Source organism: Dasypus novemcinctus, chromosome 8, assembly GCF_030445035.2.
Source record: "Dasypus novemcinctus isolate mDasNov1 chromosome 8, mDasNov1.1.hap2, whole genome shotgun sequence".
NCBI lineage: Eukaryota > Metazoa > Chordata > Mammalia > Cingulata > Dasypodidae > Dasypus > Dasypus novemcinctus.
The window spans coordinates 125,768,212-125,782,715 of record NC_080680.1 but is presented as its reverse complement, the minus strand read 5'-3'; the positions used below and the strand labels follow the sequence as shown (position 1 = coordinate 125,782,715).

Genomic DNA, 14,504 nt, shown 5'->3' with positions numbered 1-14,504 from the left:
GTAGATACAACCCCAGGTATCGGTTCTTCTGAGGGCTACAGAGACCCACAGGTTCTATGGTCATGGCAGATGGAGTTCAGTGCCATCTCAGTTGGCCCTACTTTGGAGTTTGTGTTTCTGTGTGATGGAGCTGGGCTCAGATGTGATCTTTGCTCACAGGCCTATCCTGTTACTTTTACCAGATCTGTAGTTGACGCTGGGGTTAAGTGTATACCCAGGGAACCTGAATCTCTGGACTGACCATGTGATAGCCAGGCCCTGAGCCTCAACAGACTTGCAACTCCTACCCTCTGGTTTATTGGACTTACCCCACTCAGCTAACATGGAGGTGAAGAAGGTCAACCACCACACCAGGGAGCCAAGAGTGCCTACAACTGAAAGCAGGAGAATTGCATCCAGCATCCATGTGGAATCTAAGCCCCCTCTTGATATAGATGTAGAGTGGACACAACCATTCCAAGGTCCACAGGATGGAGGAATAGAGTATGGATTAGAGTGAACTTACTGATATTCTATTCATGAACTATTGTGACTAGTAATCAAAGAAAATGTGACATTGGTGTGGAGAAAGTGGCCATGGTGGCTGCTGGGGGTAGGGAGTGGGAGGAAGAGATGTGATATGGGGGCATTTTTGGGGTTTGGAGTTGTCCTGGGTGGTGCTGCAGGGACAGTTACCAGACATTGCATGTCCTCCCATGGCCCACTGGGTGGACTGGGGGAGAGTGTGGGCTATGGTGTGGACCACTGACCATGAGGTGCAGCAGTGCTCAGAGATGTATTCCCCAAGTGCAGTGAATGCCTCATGATGATGGAGGAGGTTGTTGTTATGGGGGGAGGAGTGAGGTGAGGGGGGTGGGGGGTATATGAGGACCTCATATTTTTTGAATGTAACATTAAAAAAATAAATAAGGGGAAAAAAAAGAAAAGAAAGAAAGAGAAAAGAAAAGAGTTCCTGGCAAACAGGATAAAGCTGTGAAAGGCTGAAAGAAAAGATGAGCAGATAACATTTGTGTAGTAAATAGAACACTTAAACTTTGTATCTTGAGATAAGATTTTTTGAATTCCTTAGACTTGAGTAATGCTGACGGTTAAAGGCACGTTGCTGCCTCTACCCACGTGGACTGGGGTATATAGAGAGCCCCTTGTGGGCAATAAAGTTGTCTGATGAGTCTCTACTTGCAGACCCGGATCCCAGCTCTCTCGTTCTTTCTTTTCCTTTCTTTCTTTCTCTTTCTTTCACTCTCTCTTTTCTCTTTCTTTCATTCCCAATACCCTTCGGGTCCAAAGCTCCAACATTCAAGGTCTTTAACATTGATATAAAGCTTACCCTCTATATTTTCTATATTCCAATTTTTCATATGTCCCAAAAATGTCCTTTTGAGCCTTTTCTCCTCCATTATTAGATCCAGTTCAAGATCATGTATTCCATTTAGTCATCTTTGTCTCTTTAGATGCTCTTTTATTTTTTAAATTGTGGGAACATATATACAACATAAGTTTCCCATCTCAAACCCTCCCAACCTTCCATTCGATGGGGCCAATCACATTAACAATGTTGTGCTACTACCACCATCTTCCATTTCAAGAACTTTCCCATCATCCCAAAGAGAAACCCTACACCCATTATGCATTAACTCCCCATTCCTGTTTCCTTCCATATGCCTGATCTACTTTCTGTCTCTGAGTTTGCATATTCTAGCTATTTCATACAAGTGAAACCATACAGGAAAGAGGACTTGGTCCAGTGGTTGGGGCGTCTGCCTACCACATGGGAGGTCTGTGGTTCAAACCCCAGGCTTCCTTGACCCGTGTGGAGCTTGCCCATGTGCAGTGCTGATGTGCGCAAGGAGTGCCGTGCCACGCAGGGGTGTCCCCCGCGTAGGGGAGCCCCACGCGGAAGGAGTGTGCCCCGTAAGGAGAGCCACCCAGCGCGAAAGAAAGTGCAGCCTGCCCAGGAATGGCGCCGCAGACATGGAAAGCTGATGCAGCAAGATGGCACAACAAAAAGAAACACAGATTCCCATGCCACTGACGACAACAGAAGCAGACAAAGAACACGCAGCAAATAGATACAGAGAACAGACAACTGGGGCGGGGGGGGGAGAAGAGGAGAGAAATAAATAAATAAATCTTTAAAAAACAAAAACCAAGTGAAACCATACAACATTGGTCCCTTTGTGTATTTCACTCAACATCATACCTTCAAGTTTCATCCATGTGGAGGCATGCATCAGAACTTCATTTCTTTTTAAGGCTGAGTCCATTACTGCCTATTATTTGTATTTAGTTAATATTCTAATTTCCTTCAGTGTATATTTTTCTGATATTTTCTTTGTGGTTACTATGGGGCTTAAATTTAACAGCCTACATTTATAATACTTTCATTTGGCTTAATAGCAACTTAATTTTAATAGCATACACACTATGTTCCTATACCCCTCAGTTCCCCCAATTTTATGAAGTTCTTGTCACATATTACATATTTGTACATTATGAATCCAAAACCACTGATTTATCATTAAGTTTTGCACATTTGCATTTTAGATCCTGTAAGAAGTAAAAAGTGGAGTTACAAACCAAAAATACAATAGTATTGGCATTTATATTTACCCAGGTCTTTACCTTTATTGGCGATCTTTATTCCTCATGTAGTTTCAGTCTATTGTCTAGTGTCCTTTCTTTTCAACATGAAGAACTCTCTTTAGCATCTTCGATAGGGCTGGTCTAATGGTGACAAGCTCCCTCAGCTTTTGTTTATCTGGGAATTTCCTAATCTTTCCCTCATTTTTGAAAGACAGTTTTGCTGTATATGTAATTCTTTGTTGGCATTTTTTTTTACTTTTAGTATTTTAAATATGTCATCCCACTGCCTTATTGCATCCATGGTTTCTGATGAGAACCTGCCATTTAAACTTTTATTGAGGTTCCCTTGTTCTCTCTTGTACTTTTAGAATTCTTTACCGTTGGCACTAGACAGTCTGCTTATAGTAAGTCCCAGTGTGTGTCTATGTCAGTTTACCCTGTTTGGAGTTCTATAAGTTTCTTGAATGTGTATTGTCATGTCTGTCACTAAATTTGGGAAGTTTTCAGTCATTATTTCTTTGAATAGTCTCTCTGACACTTTCTATCTTTTCCTTCTTGGATTTCCACCATGCTCGGTGGTGTTCCATAGTTCTCCTAGACGCTGACAACTTGATCCTCAGACTAAATGATTTCAATTCTTATTTTCAAGTTCATTGATTCTTCTGCCAATTCCAATCTGATGCTGAACCTCTCTAGGGAATTTTTTTATTTCTTTTACTGTGATCTTCAACTCTGTTTAGCCCTTTCCATAATTTCTCTCTCCTTCACATTCTCTTCATGTTCATCTCTCATTTTTCTCATGCCCTTTAGTTATTTGTCCATGTTTCCTTTTAGCGCTTTGAGCATTTTTAGGACCGTTTTTAAAAAGTCTTTGTCTACTACGTCCCAGGTTTGGTCCTTCTTGATGTTTTTTTAATGCTTTACTTTTCTCTTTTGCCTGGCCCATCACTTCCTGTTTCTTTGTATGTTTTGTGATTTTTTTCAGATTGATTTATTTCTCCCCCCTCCCTCCATTGTCTGCTCTCTGTGTCCATTCACTGTGTGTTCTTCTGTGTCTGCTTGTATCCTCATTAGGCAGCTCCAGGAACCAATCCTGGGACCTTCTGGAGTGGGAGAGAGGCGATCATTCTCTTGGGCCACCTCAAGTCCCTGGTCTGCTTCATTTCTTATTGTCTCTCCTCTGTGCCTCTTTTTTGTTGTTGTTGCATCATCTTGCTGCACCAGCTTTCTGCATGGGCCAGCACTCCTGTGCAGGGCAGCACTCTTGCATGGGCCAGCACTCCTGTGCAGGGCAGCACTCCTGCATGGGCCAGCACTCCTGTGAGCACCAGCACTCTGCACAGGCCAGCTCTCCATGCAGGCCAGCACTCTGTGTGGGTCGGCTCACCACGTGGGCCAGCTTGCTTCACCAGGGGGCCCTGGGTATAGAACCCTGGACTTCCTATATGGTAGATAGGAGCCCAATTGCTTGAATCACATCCACAAAAATTCCACTTTTTTTCATTGAAGCCTGGACACTTTGATATTTTAATATGCTATCTTTGGAATTTAGTCTCTGAGGAGTCTGTTACTTAAGCTTGTATCTAGCTAGTTTTATAGCAGAGATTTCCTTAAATGCCAGGAGCTAATAAATAGAAGGAAAAAAAAGATAACATTTCCCAGTTTATTGCAGAGCAGCCTGCACAATTTTTCTCCTTCAAAGCTTAGTCATCTTAAGTTTAGAGAACTGCCCCAGCCTCCCTTGTCTTTTCTATGCTTGCTTCTTACCTTGGGTATGCTTGTGAGCCCCTAGGAATCCTCCCTTTACACAGATGCAAATGTCCTCATCCGCCTAGGAAAAAGTGTTTCCTCCTGGCGCAGGTACTACCCTGATGTCCACAGCTGGCACTCCTTTGCCTTAGGCGGCTGGGATTTGACTGTTGATTACAGCGTTATGTAGGAGAGCTCTAGCCTAAAATCACAGAACTCTAGCCTAAAATCATCTGCAGAAACTATCCCTTCGGCATCCTGATCATACAGAAACTCAGGACATTTCCCTGAGAAGGTATGTATGTGGTGGAGGGAACTGAAGCAGCCTTCTTGGGCTACATGATGGAAATTATGTGTTGAAGAGGCAGAACAACAAGACAAAAGAATCCAGGGTTCCTGATGATTGTGAAGTGATTGTATTGCTCCTGAACTATTCACATGACAGAAAAAGATTAAACAAAAAGTTCTCGAGGCACAGGAAAGTGCTGGGATGACAAGTCTGTGATGTGTCATGGTTTGATCCTTCAGGCTGCCGTCAGACATACAATGCTTCCAGAAGGTGCAGAAGGGTTCCTCTGCTCCCTCTGGACCTGGGACCCGGCACCTGCACTGGGGTGTGCAGCCTGACTCCAAGCTGAGCTGGTAATGGGGAAAGAGGGACCATCCAGAGAGCCACGAGACCCTCCCATTTTTAAGTTGCCTTTTTCTTGATTTGGTGCTAACCCTATTATTGCATCCTTTATTTTCCAAAGATTTGTGAAATATGTTTGTCTGTCTTGCTGGTTTTTCAAATCTTCTGTAAGATGGATTGCCTCACTCCACCACCTTGTTGGGGGCACCTCCCCCCCAGCTTGATTTTAACTACATCTCACAAGTTTTGATTTGCTGTATTTTTATCACCATTCAGTTAGAATATTTTGAAAATTTTTGTGAGTTCCTCTGACCCATGAGAAATTTAGAAATATATATATATTGCTTTATAGCATCACTTGTGGCATGAATGAGGAATGCAATGTGTTTATACAAACACATGACATTTGTCCATTAACCTCTTTACAATGTTAAAGGAGTCGTATACAAGTCCACAGTCACTGTACGCAGGCCGTGCCTGTGGGGTGCCCCATCCCCTGAGAAGTTCTGTGCAGATTCTCCCCTGAAAAGAGCCAGCCTGCAGGGATGAGCACACACGGTGATGTCATGAGACTAGGGGTGGGCCCAGACCTTTCTGCCATCAGGAGCCAAGAGCCCAGGTAGGCCTGAGCTGGGATCTTATTGGCAGGCTAGTGTAACAACGCTTAATTAAATTCCAGTGTGCATAATTAGTGTGGGAACCTCGGAGCCGGGGTGGCTTCCTGAGCTAGAGACCAGCGACAGTGCTGGCAGGTGGGGCCCCTTCGTGAGGCGAGGATGCTGTGTGGCTCTGGGGCTGGTCTGGTTGGGGAAAGACTTCTCTGGGAGCCCAGTGGTGAGTATGCAGGGACAGACCTGGAAGCATCAAGATAGATATTTTTAAATTATGAAATGTATAGGCTTTCTTTTAGTTAGCTTATTGTCTTATAGTCCATTTCTATTGTGGTCATATTTACACATGATTTAAAGCCCTTGGAGGGAAGTGGCTGTGGCTCAATCAGTTGGGCTCCTGTCTACCGTATGGGAGGCCCCGGGTTCGCATCCCAGGGCCTCCCTGTGAAGGCAGGCTCGCCTACACGCTGCAGATAGACACTGGCTCGAGTGCCGCGGAGTGCAGACACAGCAAGGTGACCCAGCAAAAAGGGAGACCAGCAAAAACACAAAAGAGCACACAGCGAATGGACACAGAGAGCAAAACAACAAGCAAGCCGCAAGGGGGAGGGGGAATTAAGAAGAATAAAATAAAGCCTTTGGAAAATTTTGAAATTGGTTTGTGGTCCAATATATGTGCAATTTTTAAAACTCTCCTGTGTAATTGTAAAGAATGTGCTTCCTACAGTTGTGGGTGCAGTATTCTGTGTACGTCCCTTCTCTCTCTCTCTTTTTTTTAATTGGCCTTGGGGAAAGACATAAAAATAAAAGTGAAAAACGGAAAGGGGCAGATACCAAGTGAGAGTGACGTTAAGTACTGGAGGTGCGGTGTGGAAGTTAACAGACCAATTTCCACGGGGCTGTTCCGGGAGCCCGCAGGAGCAGCGTGGAGGCTCGCGAGCCGGGCGGCAGGAGTCCCAGGCCCACCTTGGAGCCCTGTGCCGGGGGCAAGAATGAGTCATCAGAGTGCTAAAAATAATAGGCCCCGCAGAGATAAAAGCAGTCTCACTCGCGGCAATAAACGTCCTATCAGAGAGATAACGGGCGCCCTGATGACGCCGGCGCTGACGAGGACGTCGCCCCCGGGACCGTCCACTTCCGCCGCCTCCTCTCTAGCCCCGCCTCCTCCGCGCGCGGAGGCCCCGCCCCGCGGGCCATCGATGGCTCGGGCTCGACGCGCCGCCTGCCCGGCCTCGGCGCTCGGCTCGGCGCGCCTGCGCGCTGCCATGGCGACGGCCGGCGGCCTCGCGCGAGCCGGCCTGAGGCGGCGGCGACGGCTGGACGCGGCGCGGGCGCGCGTGGCCGTGCGCGGGTGACTGGGGCGGGGGCGCGGGCCGGGCAGGGGTGGAAAGCGGCGTCGCAGCGCCCGGAGGCGGCGCTCCCCGGCCCGGGCCTCCCTCCCGCGCTCCGCCCTGGGCCCAGGGGCCCCGGCGGCGGGGCGAGCGGGGGCCTGCAGCGCCCGGGCGGGGCCTCCCCAGGCGCCGGCGCGCGGGTGGGGTCTCCTGGCTCCTCTGCCCTCCTCAGTGCTCTCAGCTCTCGTTCCACGGACGCTGACGCGCCGACAGGCCGGGTGCCCCGGTATCGGCCGGTTTATAGGAGAAACACACCTAACGGAACCATGCCCACAGATTGGGTCACCGGCCAGCTAGCTGGCACACGGAGCTTGTCTGACCCCGTGGCCCCAAATGAGCTAAGATTCTGGGCCACAGGAGTTGCCCGGGCTGCTGGGCCTCTTATCCCTCACACCTGACGGCCTGTTCATTCCTTTGCAGCTTCATCTTTGGGAAGTGAAGACTAGCCAGGGAAAAAAAAAGCCGAATAAAAGCTGGTCCCAAATCCCCCCAACACGTATCACAGCGCTATGAACTACTCTGCCAGCCGGATCGGTGGACAGGTTAGTGTAGTACAGTGTTCCAGAAGCTGCTCTCGCTTCCCATCTAGTCCTGTCCAGTGTCTTTCCACTCGGGATGCTGAATTATCTTTCCAAGTTAAACAGCCCAAGCCATGGTGTCAATCGCTGTTGCCCCCCGAGGCACCTCCACTGAGGTGCTGCCTGAGCCCTCACCGCCCCAACTGACACCGTGCACAACTGTACCAGGAAACGCTGTGGCCAGGGCGCCACCCACCTGGCGCCAGCCTCAGGGATGGGTCTCTCGGGTCTCTTCCGACTGCTCCCGGGCCCAGTTCGAGACTCCCTGCAGCACGCCCCTCCCGAGGCTGCTGCCTACAAGCGGTCTGGACTCCTAATTTCTACCCTTAAGTTAAATAAGGAATCCTCAGACCCAGCAGCTGACAGAGTTCCTCATCAGGTCATTTAGTGCAGAGCAGCTGGAGCCCTCTGCGCTGGAGGACTGCCTCAGGGTGGCAGTCCAGGAGTGGGCACCCGGCCCTGGGAAGAGAGATGAGTGGCCGGGTGCCCCTGGCAGAGAGAGCGCTGTCGGAGGGCCATGCCCGTCTCCGGTATCGAGACACCTCCTTGCTCATCTGGCAGCAGCAGCAGCAGCAGCTGGAAGCCGGGCCTCCAGGGACGTACCTGAGCAGGAGCCGGAGCATGTGGTACTCACAGTATGGGAACGAGGCCATCTTAGTCCGAGACAGAAATAAGCTCGAGGTCTCCCAGGACACCGGTCAGTCCACGTTTTGCACCCTCGTGTAATCTCCAGGCGCCAGGCTTTGAGGACGACACCCAGTATTCCGTGCAGTGAGTGGTCTTGCTCATGTCTCATGCTTACTGGGAGGTTCTGAAGAGTTGCCACAAAGACCCAGGTGTGCTTCTCAAGAACCGAAGAAGTACAGAAATGAAGGCCAAGTCCCATAGCAGCGTCTGGGGACATGGGGCCGTTGGAGACTCCGCTTCTGGAACCCCTTGGAGTTGCCAGCGCCCCAGTGTTCTAATCCCCCTGAGCTCAGCCAGGCCTGGCCTGTCCCAGACACTGCTCGATGCTGCTTTGCTTTATGCTTCCAGATAAACCAAGGGGATCCCCACCACAACCAACCTTTTCAAGATTTTACTAGTATTCCCTTCTTGCCTGGTAAAGAACAAGTCAGACTAGGAAAAGATGAAGAAATGGTCCGTTATCCACTTGTGCGGACCAAGGTGGGAACTCTCCAAGATGTGGTTAACTCAAACGGTCATCGTCCTCACAAGGGAACTGTGTTGTACTTGCATCTGAGTCTAGTTACCAAGTGACCACTGCTGTGATGCAGTGTGGTTCCTTTGCTACTAGCCTCCAAACACTGGAGACCTGTGGGCAAGTGCACCTAGAAAACATTAAGGAAGCCAAAAGTTCCACATCAGGTGCTTCTCCAGTGATTTAAAATCGAATTGGGTGGCTGCAAAAGGCAGGTCAGTGCTCAGTGTCCAGGAGTATCTCAGCCTCTCGAGTCCTGGGCTTCAGGTGTCGCCATTCACAGCATTTGGTGTATGCCAGCTGCAGGCACACACGTGCAGTTGCTCACTGGGCCATGTGGTTTCTGGAAGAGCTGTTTTGAAAGGATTTGCCATCTGCCATCAGTAAAGTCCGCTTGGCTATACAATGTGGAAATGTCTTTTGTCAAAGCTGATTGCTCTTTTCCAAACAAACATCCAGTAGGACTCTCCATCCCTTTCTTATGCTTATATATACGTATATGTATATATTTTAAACATTTTATTTCTCCCTCCCTCCATTGTCTGCTCTCTGTCTGTTCGCTGTTTTCTTCTGTCTACTTGTCTTCTCATTAGGCAGCTCCGGGAACTGATCCTGGGACCTTCCGGAGTGGGAAAGAGGTGCTCTTTCTCTTCTGCCACCTCAGCCCCCGGTCTGCTGCGTCTCTTGTCTCTCCTCTGTGTCTTTTTTTGTTGCATCACCTTGCTGCACCAGCTTCCACACGGGCCAGCTCACCACAAGGCCCCAGGTGTTGAACCCTGCACCTCCATTATGGTAGATGGGAGCCCAGTCACTTGAGCCACATCTGCTTCCCCCATGCTCTTATATATTTTCAAAATTGATTTTCTTCTTCTACCTTCATGGTTTGTCAGTCTTTTTTATAACAGTGCTATTGTCAAAGTCCAGATCAGAAGTGCACAAAGCAGCATGATGGTCCTCCCTGGCTTGTCAGTATGTGCATGTCACCATGGATGGTGTTGGGGGCATCCTCCTGTGTGTTCTGTGCCGTCTTAACCGCCATCGGGCATCTTTCTGTGCTAGAATGTGCGCATCTACCTTGTGCTTTTCACGTCTGGCTGGCAGCATTCCTGCCTTCCTGTGGGGGAAAGCTTGCCATCGTGCAAACAGCGTGCCCCGGCAGCCCTGGGCGCTTTTCTTCCCGCAGCTGTGCAGCTTCGTTGGCCCAGTGACTGTTGGGTCAACTATGTCCCCACACACCAAGCACCCAGCCAGAGGCCTGGTCAGCAGCCACCTCCTGGGGAGCCTGTTGTCTTTTGAGAGCCTCTACTGGTTTCTACGACTTGGTCGAGAGGCTGGAAGGCAGTTTCCTGAAATGCCTCCTGGAGTTGTAGAGGGGGCAGTCCTGTCCCCTCTGCCCAGGCTGAGGGCTTGCCTCATCTAAGAGCCCTGACCCTGGAATTTCCCCAGACCTAGATTTTGTCAGCATCTTTTCGATTCTTTAAGTCCTGCTTAGGAAGAAAGCCAACCTGACGTGTTTCTGGAATGCCTCTGTGCTCCCTGCATCTCAGGCCAAACTAAGCTTGGCTTGGGCTTGGTGAGGACCCCAGACAGTAGAAGCGGCACTGGCGCTTGGCGGGCACCTGGGTTTGTGCTGTGGAGCCTGGGGTGGCCGCTGGCCCTTCCCCACCCGAGGGCCGCACTGGAAAGGCGCGGGCTCCCCGTCGTCAGCCTCAGAGGGTGTGAAGCAACACGTGCAGTGCAGAGCAGCCCAGGCTGCAGGATGATGCCAGTTAGCCATACTGCCCAGGCAAGGCCTGCCTGTCGGCTGCCCACCTGCTGTCCCCAGCTTAGGGGCCAGGGCCGTCCTCGAGGCTGGTCTGGGTGAGTGAGACAAGAACCCAGGTGGGGGTGAACACAGCGCTGTGGGGACACAAGGGCTGCACCTTCCTGGGCCTGTGGGGGAGAGGCGGGGGCGAGGATGGAGATGCCGCCAGGCCGGCCATCGCCAAAGGCCAATGGCGAGAATCGTCTTCCCAGGAACAACTCTTCAGGCCTGGTTCAGATGCGTGGCGAGTGGAAACTGCCACCAGAGCACTTCTGCCTCGGTGCTTCACGGGGCTCCACCGCAGCCTCTCCTGTGTGCCGGGTTCTGTAGAGGGCACAGAGCTTCAGCATGTCTCCAGTGGCATGTGGTTTCACGTGAATGCCCGCTTGGGCTGGCTGCGCAGGGGCCAGGTGTTCAAAGCCCATCTGTCGTCCCAGGGCCCTGTCCAGCCCGTGCACCCCATTTCCCAGGCCGCTCGGCGTAGGCCCAAGGCAGGGGTGAAGGGACCTGCCCAGAGGGGAGGCAGGGCCCAGTGAGGCTGAGGGTGAGATCCTGTAGGTCTGTGGAGACAGCTGGTTCTACAGACCAGCCCACTTAGGAGGCACGGTAACGTGGCTGACGTCAGGCGCCTCCTGCCGGGGCTGGGAGCAAGAGCGGCCTCGGCGGCTCTCCTGAGCCCCTCTGATGTTTTGGGGTATCTCTGCCGAGAGCTACAGACCATTAAGGATGACAAGCTCGGTGCCCTCATCCTGCACCAGGGAGGGGCGACTGGCCTCCAGGGAAGCCCAGCTCTTGACCAGGTGCTTCAAACACAGTCCCCAGCGTAGCACCCCGAGTGAGCAGCTGCCGGCCACGACAGAACAAAGCACAAGAAAATGCACGTGCAGGCGCCTTTTTTTTTTTTGGGCTTTTTATTATGAAAACAAAACAAATGCCCCAGGAGAAGGGTCCATGGTTACCAGAAACATCAAAGAGTACTTTCTACCATTTTTATTCTGTGGTGTTGAGGCCAGCATTGCAATAAACAAGCTAAAACTACTTACATTGGACTCATTTTCAGTAACTGACATTTACAGGAATATACTAGAAACGGCACTAAAAAGTTTAAGAAAAGTTACGGTAAACTTGCATGCACATCATACAGAAAAGTAACATTTTAAATATAAAAAAGAAGAACTTTCTGGAAGTAGTATGCCGGCAGGAAGGAACAGCGCTAAACTGGATGTGACAAATCCTCTATCGTGGGTGGTGTTTCTTCCCGGTATAACTGCAAAAGATGTGAATGTTGAAAAGGAACAAAAACAAACAGAAACGTATCTTATAGTCTGTAATCAAGAGGACGCTGCCCAGTGTGAGGAAGGGTCTCTGAAATTCCGTTAACTCCCAACGCCTGCCCCCGCGGCCTCCAGGGCTCACTTAGTGTGTCTTCAAGTCCATGGCCGCCACGTGACCAGCCTGCTCTAGCACACTGCTCCTTTCCCTCAGAGAAGCACATCAACAGCCGGCGCACGTTCTCAGCACCAGAGCAGTCCTAAAGGTCTTCCCTCCCCAGAGGAAATGGACATGGCAGATAAGCCCTCAGCCTGCTGGGGTGGTTCCCCACACTCTGGAGTCAGTTTTGCAGCCTGCACAGAAAGCCTTAAAGGCATTACAGCACCAGTAACCTGCAGACTGCGCGGTGTGGGCAGCAGCCCCCAGTGAAGTAGGGATGCTGGCTGGTTCTTCCTCGGTGAAAGGAGTAGACGCGACCTGAACACGCAGAGCCAGAGGATAACGGGGCGCCAGAAACTCTCCCACTGGTGCTGAGGCCTGGGGTCCGATGTTCTCCCCTTCTTAACCCTGACTCCACAGCTGTCACCTTCCGAGGTGTGCTGGAGGCGCACAGCAGCCCCAGCTCCCCGGGCCGTCCGCGGGTCCTGCTCCCAAGCGCAGCCTGCTTAAGGCCCGGCCATCCAGCTGTCTGTCCGTTCTCTTGATGTCATAGTTTTAAACATTCCATTAATGATCTGTTTAGAAAATAGCTTTGAAAAACAAGGGTCACTTTTAAAAATGGAATGTTTAAATTCCATTTAGATTTTTATTATAAACAAAATTGAACTAAAAGTTGAACAAACTGGCTCAAAACGCACCGAGTGTCAGAATGAACAACAGCTAGGAAAATGGTAATCTATCGCCTATGCCCTCGCGGAGTTGGGGCGTCCAGGGCTGGTGGTGGGACCTGCATCGGTTTTGTGGTTTTTATAGGATACTGACAACTACCCCATATCCACCCAGAAGTGCCAGTGCCAACAGCTCGCCACCAGACAGAGCAGGGGCAGACGGGCCCACGGCTCCCCCCCACCCCACCCCACCCCATGGAGTTCCCCGAGAACGGGGTGGTTTCAGGCATTTCTGTGCTACTTGTGAGAAAATGCCCGAGCAGGGAGCCCCTTGAGAGAGGAGAAGGCTGGGTGGGGTGGGGGTGGGATGGCCAGGCCCCCGCCAACGGCCACCTCTCCTGGCCGGCTGGGGGACTGCACTGGCCACGGGCAGCGGGGCCCTCCCCTGGGCGCCGGGGGCTGGGGGCGGGCGGCATCCTGGGCCGGCCTCCAGGCTCCGCGCTCAGCTAGGCAGCCGGGGCATCCCTGCACTCAAAGGCTGTGCGGCAGCCTCTGGAAAAACAAAGCCAAACATAACCTTCTGTTAAACTCTGTATATTATTATTTTCTTTACAATAGAAAGTTAAAAATCAAGACTTAGATTTACTGTACATTTTTTTTCTCTCAGATTACAAAGTTTATATTATATAACTGGGGTTCCCTAAATTGATTTCTTTTAAAACAGTCCTAAAGAGACCAGAAGTGATTACAAAAGAACTAAACAAAAAGTTAAAATGTGCTGCAGCTGGTAGTTGTCTATACCTGTAAGTCTCCAAATTCCACACCAAAAAAAATAAGGAAAGAACAAAACCCAAAACGAATCCAACAAGCCCAAGAGAAGAGAAAGCGTCACAGAGAGGACTGAGCACCGACACGGAACAGGAAGCTAGCACCTGCAGGTGGGAGTCCACCACTGAGAACAGGGTCTTGGGTCGCGGTCACACCATTTAAAAGGCCCACGTCTCTGCTGGTTTTTAAAAAAAATGCATTTCTTTTGCAGTTTTTTCTTTGCTTTAAAAAAAAAAAATGACCAATGATGTTAATAAATAAAGTCTTTCTATGTACATGAAAGTTGGAAAAGTGGCTCTGGAGTGTGCAGCAGCAACGCTAGCCAATCAAGGACACGCGGTGGGCTGGACTGTCATAGAAAATTGCTGAACCTTACAAAAAAAAGTCTCCTTATGGTTTTTTATCTTTTTTTTTTTTTTTAAGTTGAGGTAAAAGTTTCAGTGTATGGAAACCTGCACACCGCGCGCATAGCCGCGGCATTCCCTGCCAGGAGCTCCTGACGTCGCCAAGACCAGAAAACCTCAGCCTTTCCCGTGGCCACCCCGACCCCCGTCACCCATCACCCGCACAAGCTCGATTCTCTGTCTGGTCACCGCGAGCCTCTCGCTAAGCCCAGCCCCTGTCCTCGCAAGCAGGCGCGTGTCCTCAGCCCGCCCAGGGAGGACTGCACTGCCACGGGGTCAGAGCTGGGGCCGAGGGCCAGAGCCAACAGCCTGCAGACACGGTGCTGTCCTAGAGAAACCTCTTTTCAAAGAATTCCTTCTGGAGCTAGAGACCAGGCGGGCGTAAGAGAAGGAATTCTGCAAGAACCTCTGGCTGGACCCCTTCCGTGTTTTTCTACGGTTATCAGGTTAGCTTTTGAAACGGTCATCTCCAAGCGACTGAATTCCCTTACAAAGAAGAGACTTTATGCAGAGTTCACACCTTCTCATAAAGTCCGATGCACACACAAAAGAGATCCTTGACCTATTAAAGCAAAAACTGGAAGATACCATAACACTGAATTATAAAGAAAACCTGCACACCATG

General features: G+C 50.4%; 1 long non-coding RNA gene across 1 annotated transcript; it reads left to right on the top strand.

Annotated features, from left to right (window-relative positions):
- Positions 1 to 6,802: 6,802 nt before the first annotated feature.
- Positions 6,803 to 11,592, top strand: LOC139439528 (uncharacterized). Its single transcript, XR_011649518.1, has 2 exons — positions 6,803 to 6,925; positions 7,386 to 11,592. It is a non-coding gene; the product is annotated as an uncharacterized lncRNA (long non-coding RNA).
- The last annotated feature ends 2,912 nt before the right edge of the window (positions 11,593 to 14,504 follow it).